The 13,118-nt window shown below is 36.8% G+C and overlaps 1 long non-coding RNA gene across 2 annotated transcripts in view; it reads left to right on the forward strand.

Moving 5' to 3' along the window:
- Positions 1 to 13,118, forward strand: part of LOC110741378 — a 65,223-nt gene that overhangs the window by 20,921 nt on the left and 31,184 nt on the right. Inside the window, exon 1 of one of the 2 annotated variants that reach the window (XR_002517483.2) lies at positions 6,623 to 6,840. The exons of the other annotated variant lie outside the window; for it this stretch is intronic. This is a non-coding gene — a long non-coding RNA (uncharacterized LOC110741378). Of the gene's footprint in view, positions 1 to 6,622; positions 6,841 to 13,118 lie in introns of those variants that run through there. 2 annotated transcript variants of the gene reach the window in all.

Raw genomic sequence — 13,118 nt, forward strand, 5'->3', positions numbered from 1 at the left:
AACAATAAATACTGAGGCCTACTTGGGGGAGTAGAGTAAGAATTGAAAAACTATCTACGAGGTACTATGTTCACTACCTGGGTGATGAAATCATTTGCACACCAAACCTCAGTGACTTGCAATCTACTCATGTAACAGACCTGCACAGGTAGCCCTGAATCTAAAATAAAAATTGAAAAACGGTAAAAATAAAAACATAATGTTCAATAAGTAAATTCTGACGCAAAATAATACACGTTGTATTATCTCATTTACCTAAAGTGTGTGTTGGAAGAGAAAATCAAAATTGTTTATAAATCGAGCTAGTGGGCCTCCTCTGGGGAAGATAAGGACTAGAAAAGAGTGTGATAGGGGTTCTGTGGCAGTTGCTCTTTTTCTGAATATGAATGCTGGTTTTACAGATATGTTTAGTTTGTGGAAATAAGTCCAGCTATTTATTTATGTTATGGCATTTTACTGCATGTCCATTAGGATCTTAAATTAAATTTAATCCTTTGTGCTGGAGCTGCAAAGTAAGTTAAAAAAAGATTTAATTTTTTTTTCTAAAAATAAGGAAAAATTATACCATTAAATTAATATGGTATAATCATTGTTTCTCCAGGTTTCTCTTAAGTTAGACTTTTTCCATGCAACTGACAGAGGCTCCCTTGTTATTTGATTCTTTCTGATTGTAGCAATTTCTGTTCTAATAAGAGCTAGTACTACCACTCATTGACTTCCTATCGAGTTCTTCACAAAGCAAAAGCTTTGAGCCTTAATTCCCTGGTTCCATTATACCTAACTTTTGTAATTACACAAGAATAGTAAAAAATGTATGTTCTAACACAGCTTATCACTTAGACGTTCCATTTTCTCACGACACCAACAATTAACAACTCCATCATTCTTGTGACTATCCTTTAAAACTTGTTATCTCAGTATATTTCCACATCATGAATTTTATTTTCTCATAATTCATGCCCTTAACTTGAAGACGGAGTCTCGCTCTGTCACCCGGGCTGGAGAGCAGTGGGGTGATTTCCGCTCAGTGCAAGCTCCGCCTCCCAGGTTCACGCCATTCTCCTCCCTAAGCCTCCCGAGTAGCTGGGACTACAGGCGCCCACCACCTCGCCCGGCTAATTTTTTCGGTTTTTTTTTTTGTTTGTTTTTTTTTTGTTTTTTTTTTTCAGTAGAGATGGGGTTTCACCGTGTTAGCCAGGATGGTCTTGATCTCCTGACCTTGTGATCCCTCCCAAAGTGCTGGGATTATAGGCGTGAGCCACCTCGCCCAGCCAATAATCTTATTTCTTTATTCTCTACATCTGTTCACGCCAAGAACTTCTGGTGGTCGTGGTACCGTCTGGACTCTCTTGGATTTATTCCCTTCTTATCAATCTTAATTTTTTTTCATATATCACTTCAGTTTCTGCCATTATCTGCAATTGCCTTATCTTTTTATAATTGGACTTTTTTTGTCAATTCAATAATGCCCAGTTCTATATCTGTACCTAGACTTTCAAATTCTATTGGAGAAAATGGTATAACTTATATGTTGTGGCTATTAGACTTGTGTGTTCTATAAGTGTGACTAGATCTTTGACACATGCATCAGGACATACTGCTTAGTAATGTTGTGTAAGAAACCACCTCAAAATTTTGTGACTTAAAACAACAATTAATTTATTCTCACAGATTTTTGGGTCAGATGGGGTGACTCCATTTTATGTTTGATGTCTATGGGTCTAGGTTGGTTCCACAAGTTAGCTCATTCTTGGTCAAGTAGGCCAGCTGGAGAATTCGTCTCACAGCTATGACAGAGGATCAAAGAATGATGTCTAATAATGCAAATGATTTCTACGTATCTGCTCGCAACACATCTAAAATCCTTTGACCAAAGCACTCACAATCCTGAGCTCAAAGTCAAAAGTGGAGAGTTGTGTGGAAATTTAAACGGCAAAAGACAGTACACAGTGTCCGTTAACAAACCAATACTACGGTATGTTTCTGTTTGGCTCCAAATATAATTCCCTCATTGTAACAGACCCTTTGTCTCCTACTTCACAGGGAAAAAGTCTGTTCAGCATGAATTTCTACAATTTTCTATCTTCTCATTTCCATCTTTGGATTTACCTGTATTTCTTTTTATGCTTTCCTATATCTTTCCATTCTCAAAGTGAAAGAAAAATTTGTTCGTTTTTAGTATATTCTCAAGCTACTTCTTAAAAATTTAGATTCCTGTTTCTCAATTGAGCACATCTGTCTTTCTAATATCTGTGCGTGTACGTGCGTGTGTGTGTGTGTGTGTGTGCAGGTACACATCCTCTAACTTCTCCTGCCTTGTTTATATAAGGTGCTGTAAAAAAGTCTATGTCCTGGAAGCATTTTGTTTAAAACATAATATTCAAAATCAATTATTGGGGAAGGCAAATGTAAAAAATATGTATTTCATCTTTTAAAGCTAATTGCTTTAAAATCCTTCAGGGAGATTACGGGAAAGAAAAAAGTTTGCCTGATTTCTAAGAATCCCTTAGACAGTAGTGGCAAATTAGCAAGGTCAATGCAAACTTCTCAGGATGTACCTTCCTCGACTCCACTGGAAGTGGTTCCTTTTGCAGCCATGGTCTTATCGTTTGGGATGAACCATGTATCCTCTGTCACCTGGCAGAATGGTCTTCTCCAGTATCATATTTCTCTACTTGCTCCTTGTATGTCTTTTTTAAGGTGATTTTGAATATCTGTGATGTAATCTGTTATGTCAAGGTTTATAACATAACTACCCAGGAGAAACCATATTTTTTCTCAATTTGATTTCCTTGAGGACACCACATTGTCAACCCAAGGCATCCTGTTCGTCTCTTTTACCCACTTTTCTTAGTTCCCATCTTGCTCTTTTGAATTACATCCTTCCTCATGAATGCCTCTGGTATTTTACCTGGATAAAAATGTTCCTGTAGTGAGGTGAGTAATGCTGCACAATGTGATTTATTTGGCTCCCATGTTCTCCAGGGGATTGTCCTACTACTGTGTTTTGGATTATTTTGAATTCCACTGTGAGTTATAATAACAATTTATCTATGAAATAAGCCATCTCTCACCACAAAAGATTGACAGAATTGAAAAATGTTTGCCTACAAAAGAAGAAAAAACATACAAAACTATTGAAAAATGCATGAGGAATTCCTACTGACTTATTTAGAAATTCTAGCTACTGTGGGGATAGACAACAAAATTTCAGTTACTTTTTTTTTTTTTTTTTCAAAGTAAACCTTTCCATCAAGTGGGTTGATTTGGATCATGATTTCAGAATGTTTATAAATTCATATGTATCCTCTTGAGAAATATCAAGCTCTTAAAATAGTTTTAAGAATGTCTGTTTGTTGTCAGTGATAAGAACTTTATTTTTAATAATAAATTCAGTACTATAAAATCCAGGTGAAGGAAAAAAAAAAAAAAAAGAAAAAGGACTGGGATGATTCAATAGCTAGCTAAAAAAGCATGACTTCAGGAGATAGATGTTTCTGGTTTGGCTAACTCTCCTCCCACTTTTCTTGTAAACAATGGTCATTTATTTAAAAGGCAACAGAACAGGAAAATAAAATAGTATAAAACAAAACTAAACTAAAATGACAAACACAAAAATATTGAAAAGAGAGAACTTGAGGTTATCATCAGAGAAGGAAGGACTGGGTCTATGAGTTAGCCCTGTTCTTGGCCTGGCCTGAACCTACTCATAAGAACCTAGATTCCTCAGATTTTGATTCTTCCTTTTTCCACTGGCTTTTCTCATGGTCAAGCAAGAATTATTGAAAGTCTCTGCCTTATTTGGAAGTATTCTCCATGTTCCATGCCTCTGAGCAGAGGTTGAAACACTATGTGAGAGGCTGGGTTACATGTGAACTGGTCAGATGCTTCACTGAGTTCTGCATTCACTAAGTCTAGAATTGTGCCCTCAGTTCTCGGACCTATTTTCTTCTTGCATCTCTCAGTCCTAATCACTGCAGACAGGGAAAGGGCAGTAGTGAGCGTAGGAGAAAGGAGCTGGAAGAGAGGCAATTAGTTCTCCCTCTGTTTTTTACTCAACTAGATAGGACTGTTGGAACCCTTGATTCTGATTATAGCATTTCTACCATCTACCCAGCGACTCTGCTTCTAGAACTATCTCTACCACCATGCATCTTTCCTCTAACAGGCTGAACTCTTAATCACAGCATTCCCATTCTGAATTGACTGTGTCTTTTTTGGAACTTGAACTTAGGTATCACATTTTCTAGTAGCCGGAAGAGAGAAACTTTTATAAGGATCTGATTAGTAAATCCTTATTCTCGCTCACCCTAAAATCCTTTAATTAGGCTTGATTTTTCTCTTTTTCTACAAACCTGTGACTCTCATAATGCATGTGTAACCAGAGTATTCAGTAAGCAGTTTAGCAGTGATATTCCCAACAAGTGGAGTGTTAACCTGTATTGTTTTTCTTTGCTTCTGTTTCAAATTCTATCTTAGACAAAAAGAGCACAGGAACATGAAGACATGATGTGAGTAGAAAAGGCTCACCTGTGAGTTTGAAAGCATGAGTGTCAGAGTAACCTGAAAGCGATGTAGAATCCAAATGAGCTCTGAACCCAACTGTGAGCTCTCATGTTTCCTGCAGTTTTCACATTAATCTTAATCACTTTTAAAATCATTTTCTTTTTATCAGTGTTTTATCAATTCCTTCTCTTTTTCTTCCTAAAGGAGGTTTTCACTCACAGAAAAATCAAGAAACCTTAGACATGATTTTTTTCTGCCTTAATTTTCCTGGGGACTTCCTGGATCAGGGATGCCAATAATCACCAAGGATGTCATATTATCCACCCAAAGTTGTCTGCTCTCTTATCCAGTTTCTTTGTAAGGCCCTGAAGGGAAAACTGGACAGAACACACCTGTCCATCTGTTTACTACTCTGAACTCAATTCTGCACTACATTGAGACAATCTCTCTCTCTACATAGATAATCCAACAGGTTGAACATGTACAGAAGAATAAAGGTTGGTGTTTTAGTGAATTTATGCATCTCCCTCATTGCCTCCTCTTATTCCATAGAGCCAGAGGATGTAAATAACTCTGACAGGGGAACTATCTAACAGTTGGATAGTGTGTTTCTCTGAAAAAAAATATCAGCATGCTGTTATCATGCTGAGTATGGTATTAGAAGCTGGGAAAACAAATACATAAAATCTTAAAGGAAAGAACGTCCAGACTCAGCTATAACAAACAGGATCCTCTGTACAGACTCTTTCTGCTTCTGATCTGAGTTTTCTTCCTTGAGTACCCCTCTCCTTTTCCATTATACTACCTTCTCAGGTATCTACCCGATTCCCTCTCTTAGAAAAAAAAAAAAAAAAACTACATCTTCTATGGGAATAGGCTTCTTTTTGTTCGTTTGTTTCCTTCTATTTTCTGGAAAGAAAATTTATTCTTTGGGTTTCATTTGAGTGAAGATTGACATTCCCCTCTTTCACTATTAACAGGTTCCTGAGAACAGAGGACTGTAATCTTCCTGGATCCTACAATTCTAGATCAATAGTGCTACCACTTAGTTACCTACAGGGAGATATATTTTCATATTATATCAAATATGCGGTAAGCGTATTACATGGAAACTACTGACAATTATCACTGGAAACCATACAGTTTAATTGTACATTTGGGAAATAACATTTCCCCTACTAATTCCTATCACCCAGCCTTCAATTACTGACTTTAAGAGCATATGGTTGTTTCTTTTCACACTTGAGAATTCGGCATCACTGAAACTGTCACTAAGCTGCTCCTCAGAAGCTGCTCCTCTATTTTCATTCTGGTCCTACTGTTCTAGAATGAGAAGGAGTTAGCTCATCCATCTTAACAATTAACTATTTCTATTCTCTGCTTGTCTGTTGCTATGAACTGAACTACGTCACTCCCCACCCCAAAAGTCATATGCTGATGCCCTAATCCCCAGTGAGGTGGTATTTAGACATGGGGCCTTTGGGAGACCATTAGGTTTAGATGATGTCATAAGGGTGAGGTCCTCATGATGAGATTAGTGCATTTCGAAGAAGAGATAAAAGAGTGCTTATTTGTTCTCTCCTCTCCACCATCAGCAAATCAGAAAGAGAACATTCACCAAAAATCAGTCATGCTGGCACCCTCATCTCAAACTTCCAACCTACAGAAATATGAGAAAATAAATTTCTGTTGTTTAAACTACTCAGTCTACAGTATATTGTTATGACTGTCCAAGCCAACGAAGACATCCATGAACTTAATAAAGTCAGGGATTGCGTATAGCTTCTTTATAAGTACCTGATTTGTTTTATGCAACCACCAGAGCAGGCGCCAGAGAAAAGGCAAGTAGGCAAGATAAAAAGAAACTTTATTAGCTAGCCAATGTGAAAGAAGAAAGGGCAAAGTTCACCGGTCTCCGGCGGCGGAGGCGGAGGCGGAGGAAGTCACTCCAGCGTTCTGGGAGGAAGTTCCTAGATCCGCATATGCGGAGGGGCCGAGGAAGTTCACCCCGCGTGTCTGCCCGGAGCCGCTTTATGTCTTGGGCCTGGGAGTGGGAGGGCAGTAGGCCGAACATGGGCGGGTTGGGGGCCATGCGGTAGGCGCAGCCAGGTAGGTTTCGGTTCCCTCGGTCGGACGTCAGGTTGCGCGTGCGCAGTTGACCTGTGTCTTTTCCCGGGCGCGGGAAAGTTGGTGATGAAGAACCCGGAAATACGCCATCTTAGTCCCTTTTGTTCTTTGTCCCTCTCCTCCCTCCGTCCAGACAGTACCCACAGGTACTTTACATGTGCTTTGTAACTACAGGTGTTCTTCTGCTTATGTTCCAATAAATCCATGGTAAGTTAAAAATACTATAAGTCAAAAATTCATTTAATACATCTAACCTATCAAACATCATAGCTTAGCCTAACCTACTTTAAACTTTCTCAGAACAATTACATTAGCCTGCAGTTGGTTAAAATCACCCAACACAGAGCCTATTTTATGATAAAGTGTTGAATGTCTGATGTAATTAATTGAGTACTGAGTATGGCTTCTACTGAACACGTAGATTTTATACCATCATAAAGTTGAAAAATCATAAGTTGAACTGTCATAAACTGGGTAGTGTCTGTACCTTCTAAATACTTGATTAAGTACTCAATAAATATTTGTTTACTTAATAAACATAGGTGATAGGCCAGAGAGAAAAAATCTGTTTCATAACTCAAATAATCCAATCCAATTTATCATGGCCAGAAAATCTACATAAGGGATGGGACCTAATACCTGTAGTAATAAACTTTATTGATTTGGGAGAAGAATATTCTTGCATTATGGATGAGCCTTGCAGTGGCAGCAGAAAGCTGACTAAGGAGTAGGACTCTGGCCATCTCTCAATCTCTCTTTATATCAGAAAGAACACTTATATAATTGAAAGCCTGACATATCTGAGCCATCTTCAACAATTCAAAATGTAAAAGAAAGGAAGCAATTAAGTTGGTTACTTTCAAGTAAATCAAACAGTCTCCATTTTCCTGTGAGAGTGAAGTCAGAAGACCCCATTAAAAATCACCTGTGCTTATGTCCAACGCCACAGAAAATATCGCCAGTCTCTTTCCATTGCCTTAATTCTAACACCTTTAACATTGGCTTCATGCATGTGATTTTCTCCCAGTTTCTTTACTGCTAATTTCTGCCTCACTGCACAGAACTTTCAAATTCTTCAGCAGCAATTTATTTTCTTTAATCCAGTTTTTTCCACTAGATGATAGTGGTTCTATGCTATATTGCTCATGGACCAATCTCATTCCATTTCCACATATCAGTTCCCTAATGACCCTGGAGGGTGTTCAGAATTCATTGCTATTGTTTAGAATCCATTACCTGAATTGATAGTTTTTAGGGATACTCACTTGTATCCCTACCCCATGCCTTTGGGCCATGAGTTGAAATGCAGTTCCAACAAGGGTGGAATAAAAACCAAAACCAAACCAAAACAAAACCTTTTTAGATCTGAACCTGTTTTACTATCATGGCTTGGGGCCATAAGTTGAAATGCAGTTCAAACAAGGGTGGAATAAAAACCAAAACAAAACCTCTTTAGATCGGAGCCTGTTTTACGAATGTGGCGGCGCTTGCCTACTGGAGTTGAGGCTTTCATCTCTGCAGTTCCTGGATAAAATCTTGGGAGGTCATGTACATTTTCAGGAAATGCTAAGATCTCTGTTATAGAGAAAAAGAAGTTATAGGTAGGAAAAGGATGATAGGACCTCTTGACACTATGTTTTCTTCTGGTTTGTTTTGTTTTGTAATGGCAGCACAATGGCAAATCATTTCTCTCCTACCACAGGACTTCACAAGACACTCCAACTCTTCTAGCAGTAGCATATTGTAACTATGAATGTCCAAATCCAGAAAGACATGCTGCCATTGCTATTCACAGGCCTGGAAGAAGTAATTAAATGAGGGAAAATATGCAAACATATGATGCTGCAAATAGTTTTGTTGGCAAGAAAATAGGACATTGCACAAAATGTACTCAAATATTAATTTAACAAGAGGCCAGGACATTCTGAGTGTGTAAGGAACTAGAGAAGCAGTTTGAAGAAAGTGTGAGAAGTTTGACGATATCTCTGAGGAAAATGGTGGTGGGAAATTACTAAGTGCAGTCAAGAAAAAAAGAAAATTTTCAAGAAGTATCAAAGGATTTAACTGAAGTATCATGGATTTAATACCATAAATGTAAAGAAACACCTATCCAAACAATTATGTGAATTTCTGTGACAGTGACCAGAATTGTAAAGTAAAGTAGAAGAGTATCTGAGGTGTTCATTGGTTATGTATACAGGGTATGTGGCAAGAGAGTTAAGGGTGCTGACCGGATTGCTTTGAAGTGATATCTCATGGGATATGGGATGGATGAGGGGGAAAGGAAAACTGATAGGTTTTAATCTCTTCCATTTTCTGACTGTAACTTTTATCCCCAAACTTAATGTTTATTCTGGTTTAGATTTCTGATTATTTTCTGAAATGTATTATTCATGGCCCCAGAATATTTAAAGTTTATGCACTCACCAACACATATCTGGTGAGCATTAAAATAATTTTCCCAAAGTATATAACTTTTTTTACTTTTTATTAGTGTTGCAAATTCATTGTAAACTATGCATCTGGTCTTTATGCACCATAAGCAAACAAAGTATAAGAATGACAATCCGTAAAAGAAACAAATGGCAGAAGAAAAATTCACTTTAAAAAAAATTCTAAATTCTGCTATTGGAGAGAGATAATCGCTATCTCTATATGATTTTGTCAAAGGAAATGTTTTCATTAGGCTCTGAGACAAGAAAAAATATATTTCTACAGCCTGGTTTCATTGGTTCAATGTCAATAGGTGGAGTTTAGTTTTGTTTTTTATTCTCCCAGATATGTATCATCTTCATATTCTTAGGACCTTCTATACATTTTTGCTGGTTTTAAAACTTTAATTTTTGTATTGTTGTGAGAAGTATTGAATCTGTATCTACAAAGAAGTAAGCTACATTGAGGAAGCAACTTTCTTATGTTTATTATTACGAAAGAACTATTTTGATTCTAAAAGCAAGTCAGAATAGGCAATTAATCCATTTCTTCATTGAAGACATTATTTAATTTGTAATTAAAATTGTTTTGAATAAAAAATTATGGAATGTTAATTTTATATAGATAAATCTCTGTAGACACTTCATCATGTAAAGTAATGTGATCAAAAGCAATACTGTTCCAGGGAAACAAACAGTAGCTGTAAGAATTTCTTTTTTCCCCTTTGCTGGAATTAGTATCAATCAATTGAGAACTAACAAATGGAAATACTAATGTAGGCACCATAAATATTAACCTGTGGAATTTTGATCACTTCCGGTTATCAAGTCAAACACTCTGTCCTGATAATTTTACGTTTGTTAGTAACAGCCCACAGTTAGGCATACCATGACAAATCTGATAAATTTTCAAGTTTCAGAGTAATAATTGATTTGTTAAGGGGGAAAAGAAATTATTTCCCATGAAAAAATTCACCTATCCAAACAATTGCTAGCTTTTTATTTTTCCCAACTTAGTAAATTACTTTATTTTAGAAACCTGAAATAGGTCACCACAGATACAAAGTGAGCTGATCCCAAGTTTTTCCTTATCTTAGCCTCTGAAAACAGAGACTTGAGTTTAAATCATAGCTCTAATACTTAGCTAAGATACTTCGGACAGCTATTCAGACCTTCTAAGTCTCAGATTTTTTCCTTTTAAAACATGGATAGTGATAGTATCTATCTTATGTGGTTATTGTGAGAATGAGATGAGATGAGAAATATATGCTTAGTATTAGGCCTAGCAACAGGAACCATTTAATAAATGTTAGCAATAATTAGTAGCATTTTTAAAATTATTGAAGGATGTCATACATATTGTTCTTTTTGTTAGGGAATAGCTACAAATCTAAGACAATCAGCATAATTAAAATAATATATTCAAATATAACTTGCCTGAAGGATTTTATTAATGATTTGGCTCATGGAAATTCAATTGCTTTTATTTGCATTTCCCATTTGTAGTACATAAAATTATTATTTTCCATCTGGAATGGTTTGATAACATGTCTTGCAATGTTAAATATTTTTAAATGTCGCCATTATTTTAATGAATAAATTTAAGACACTGAACTGAATAACAGAGATTATTATTATTATTTTTTATTATACTTTAAGTTCTAGGGTACATGTGCACAACATGCAAGTTTGTTACATATGTATACATGTGCCATGTTGGTGTGCTGCATCCATTAACTCGTCATTTACATTAGGTATATCTCCTAATGCTATCCCTCCCCACTCTCTCCACCCCACAACAGGCCCCAGTGTGTGATGTTCCCCTTCCTGTGTTCAAACGTTCCATTGTTCAATTCCCACCTATGAGTGAGAACACATGGTGCCTCTATTGAGATAATCATATGGTTTTTGCTTTTGGTTCTGTTTATATGCTGAATTATGTTTATTGATTTGCATATGTTGAACCAGCCTTGCATCCCAGGGATGAAGCCCACTTCATCATGGTGGATAAGCTTTTTGATGTGCTGCTGGATTCAGTTTGCCAGAATTTTATTGAGGATTTTCGCATAGATGTACATCAGGGATATTGGTCTACAATTCTTTTTTTCTTATGTCTCTGCCAGGCTTTAGTATCAGGATGATACTGGCCTCATAAAATGAGTTAGTGAGGATTCCCTCTTTTTCTATTGATTGGAATAGTTTCAGAAGGAATTGTACCTCTGGTAGAATTCGGCTGTGAATCTGTCTGGTCCTGGACTTTTTTTGTTGGTATGCTATTAATTATTGCCTCAATTTCAGAGCCTGTTTTTGGTCTATTCAGAGATTCAACTTCTTCCTGGTTTAGTCTTGGGAGGGTGTATGTGTCCAGGAATTTATCCATTTCTTCTAGATTTTCTAGTTTATTTGCATAGAGGTGTTTATAGTATTCTCTGATAGTAGTTTGTATTTCTGTGGGGTCGGTGGTGATATCCCCTTTATCATTTTTTATTGCATCTATTTGATTCTTCTCTCTTTTCTTCTGTATTAGTCTTGCTAGCGGTCTATCAATTTTGTTGATCTTTTCAAAAAAAGCAGCTCCTGGATTCATTGATTTTTTGAAGGGATTTTTGTGTCTCTATCTCCTTCAGTTCTGCTCTGATCTTAGTTATTTCTTGCCTTCTGCTAGCTTTTGAATGTGTTTGCTCTTGCTTCTCTAGTTCTTTTAATTGTGATGTTAGGATGTCAATTGTAGATCTTTCCAGCTTTCTCTTGTGGGCATATAGTGCTATAAATTTCCCTCTACACCCTGCTTTAAATGTGTCCCAGAGATTCTGGTATGTTGTATCTTTGTTCTTATTGGTTTCAAAGGACATCTTTATTTCTGCCTTCATTTCGTTATATATCCTATAATCATTCAGCCACAGGTTATTCAGTTTCCATGTAGTTGAGCAGTTGTGATTGAGTTTCTTAACCTTGAATTCTAGTTTGATTGCACTATGGTCTGAGAGACAGTTTGTTATAATTTCTGTTCTTGTACATTTGCTGAGGAGTGCTTTACTTCCAATTATGTGGTCAATTTTGGAATGAGTGTGATGTGGTGCTGAGAAGAATGTGTATTCTGTTGATTTGGGGTGGAGAGTTCTGTAGATGTCTATTAGGTCCGCTTGGTGCAGACTTGAGTTCAATTACTGGATATCTTTGTTAACTTTCTGTCTTGTTGATCTATCTAATGTTGACAATGGGTGTTAAAGTCTCCCATTATTATTGTGTGGGAGTCTAAGTCTCTTTGTAGGTCTCTAAGGACTTGCTTTATGAATCTGGGTGTTCCTATATTGGGTGTATATATATATTTAGGATAGTTAGCTCTTCTTGTTGAATTGATCCCTTTACCATTATGTAATGGCCTTCTTTGTCTCTTTTGATCTTTGTTGCTTTAAAGTCTGTTTTATCAGAGACTAGGATTGCGACCCCTGCCTTTTTGTATTTTCCATTTGCTTGGTAGATCTTCCTCCATCCCTTTATTTTGAGCTTATGTGTGTCTCTGCACGTGAGATGGGTCTCCTGAATACAGCACATTGATGGGTCTTGACTTTTTATCCAATTTGCCAGTCTGTGTCTTTTAATTGGAGCATTTGGCTCATTTACATTTAAAGTTAATATTGTTATATGTGAATTTGATCATGTCATTATGATGTTAGCTGGTTATTTTGCTTGTTGATGCAGTTTCTTCCTAGCATCAATGGTCTTTACAGTTTGGAATGTTTTTGCAGAGGCTGGTACCAGTTTTTCCTTTCCATGTTTAGTACTTCCTTCAGGAGCTCTTGTAGGGCAGGCCTGGTGGTGACAAAATCTCTCAGCATTTGCTTGTCTATAAAGGATTTTATTTCTCCTTCACTTATGAAGTTTAGTTTGGCTGGATATGAAATTCTGGGTTGAAAATTCTTTTCTTTAAGAATGTTGAATATTGGCCTCCACTCTCTTCTGGCTTATAGAGTTTCTGCTGAGAGATCCACTGTTAGTCTGATGGGCTTCTCTTTGTGGGTAACCCAATCTTTCTCTCTGGCTGCCATTAAC

The sequence above is a fragment of the Papio anubis genome, chromosome 13, assembly GCF_008728515.1.
Source record: "Papio anubis isolate 15944 chromosome 13, Panubis1.0, whole genome shotgun sequence".
Classification (NCBI taxonomy): domain Eukaryota; kingdom Metazoa; phylum Chordata; class Mammalia; order Primates; family Cercopithecidae; genus Papio; species Papio anubis.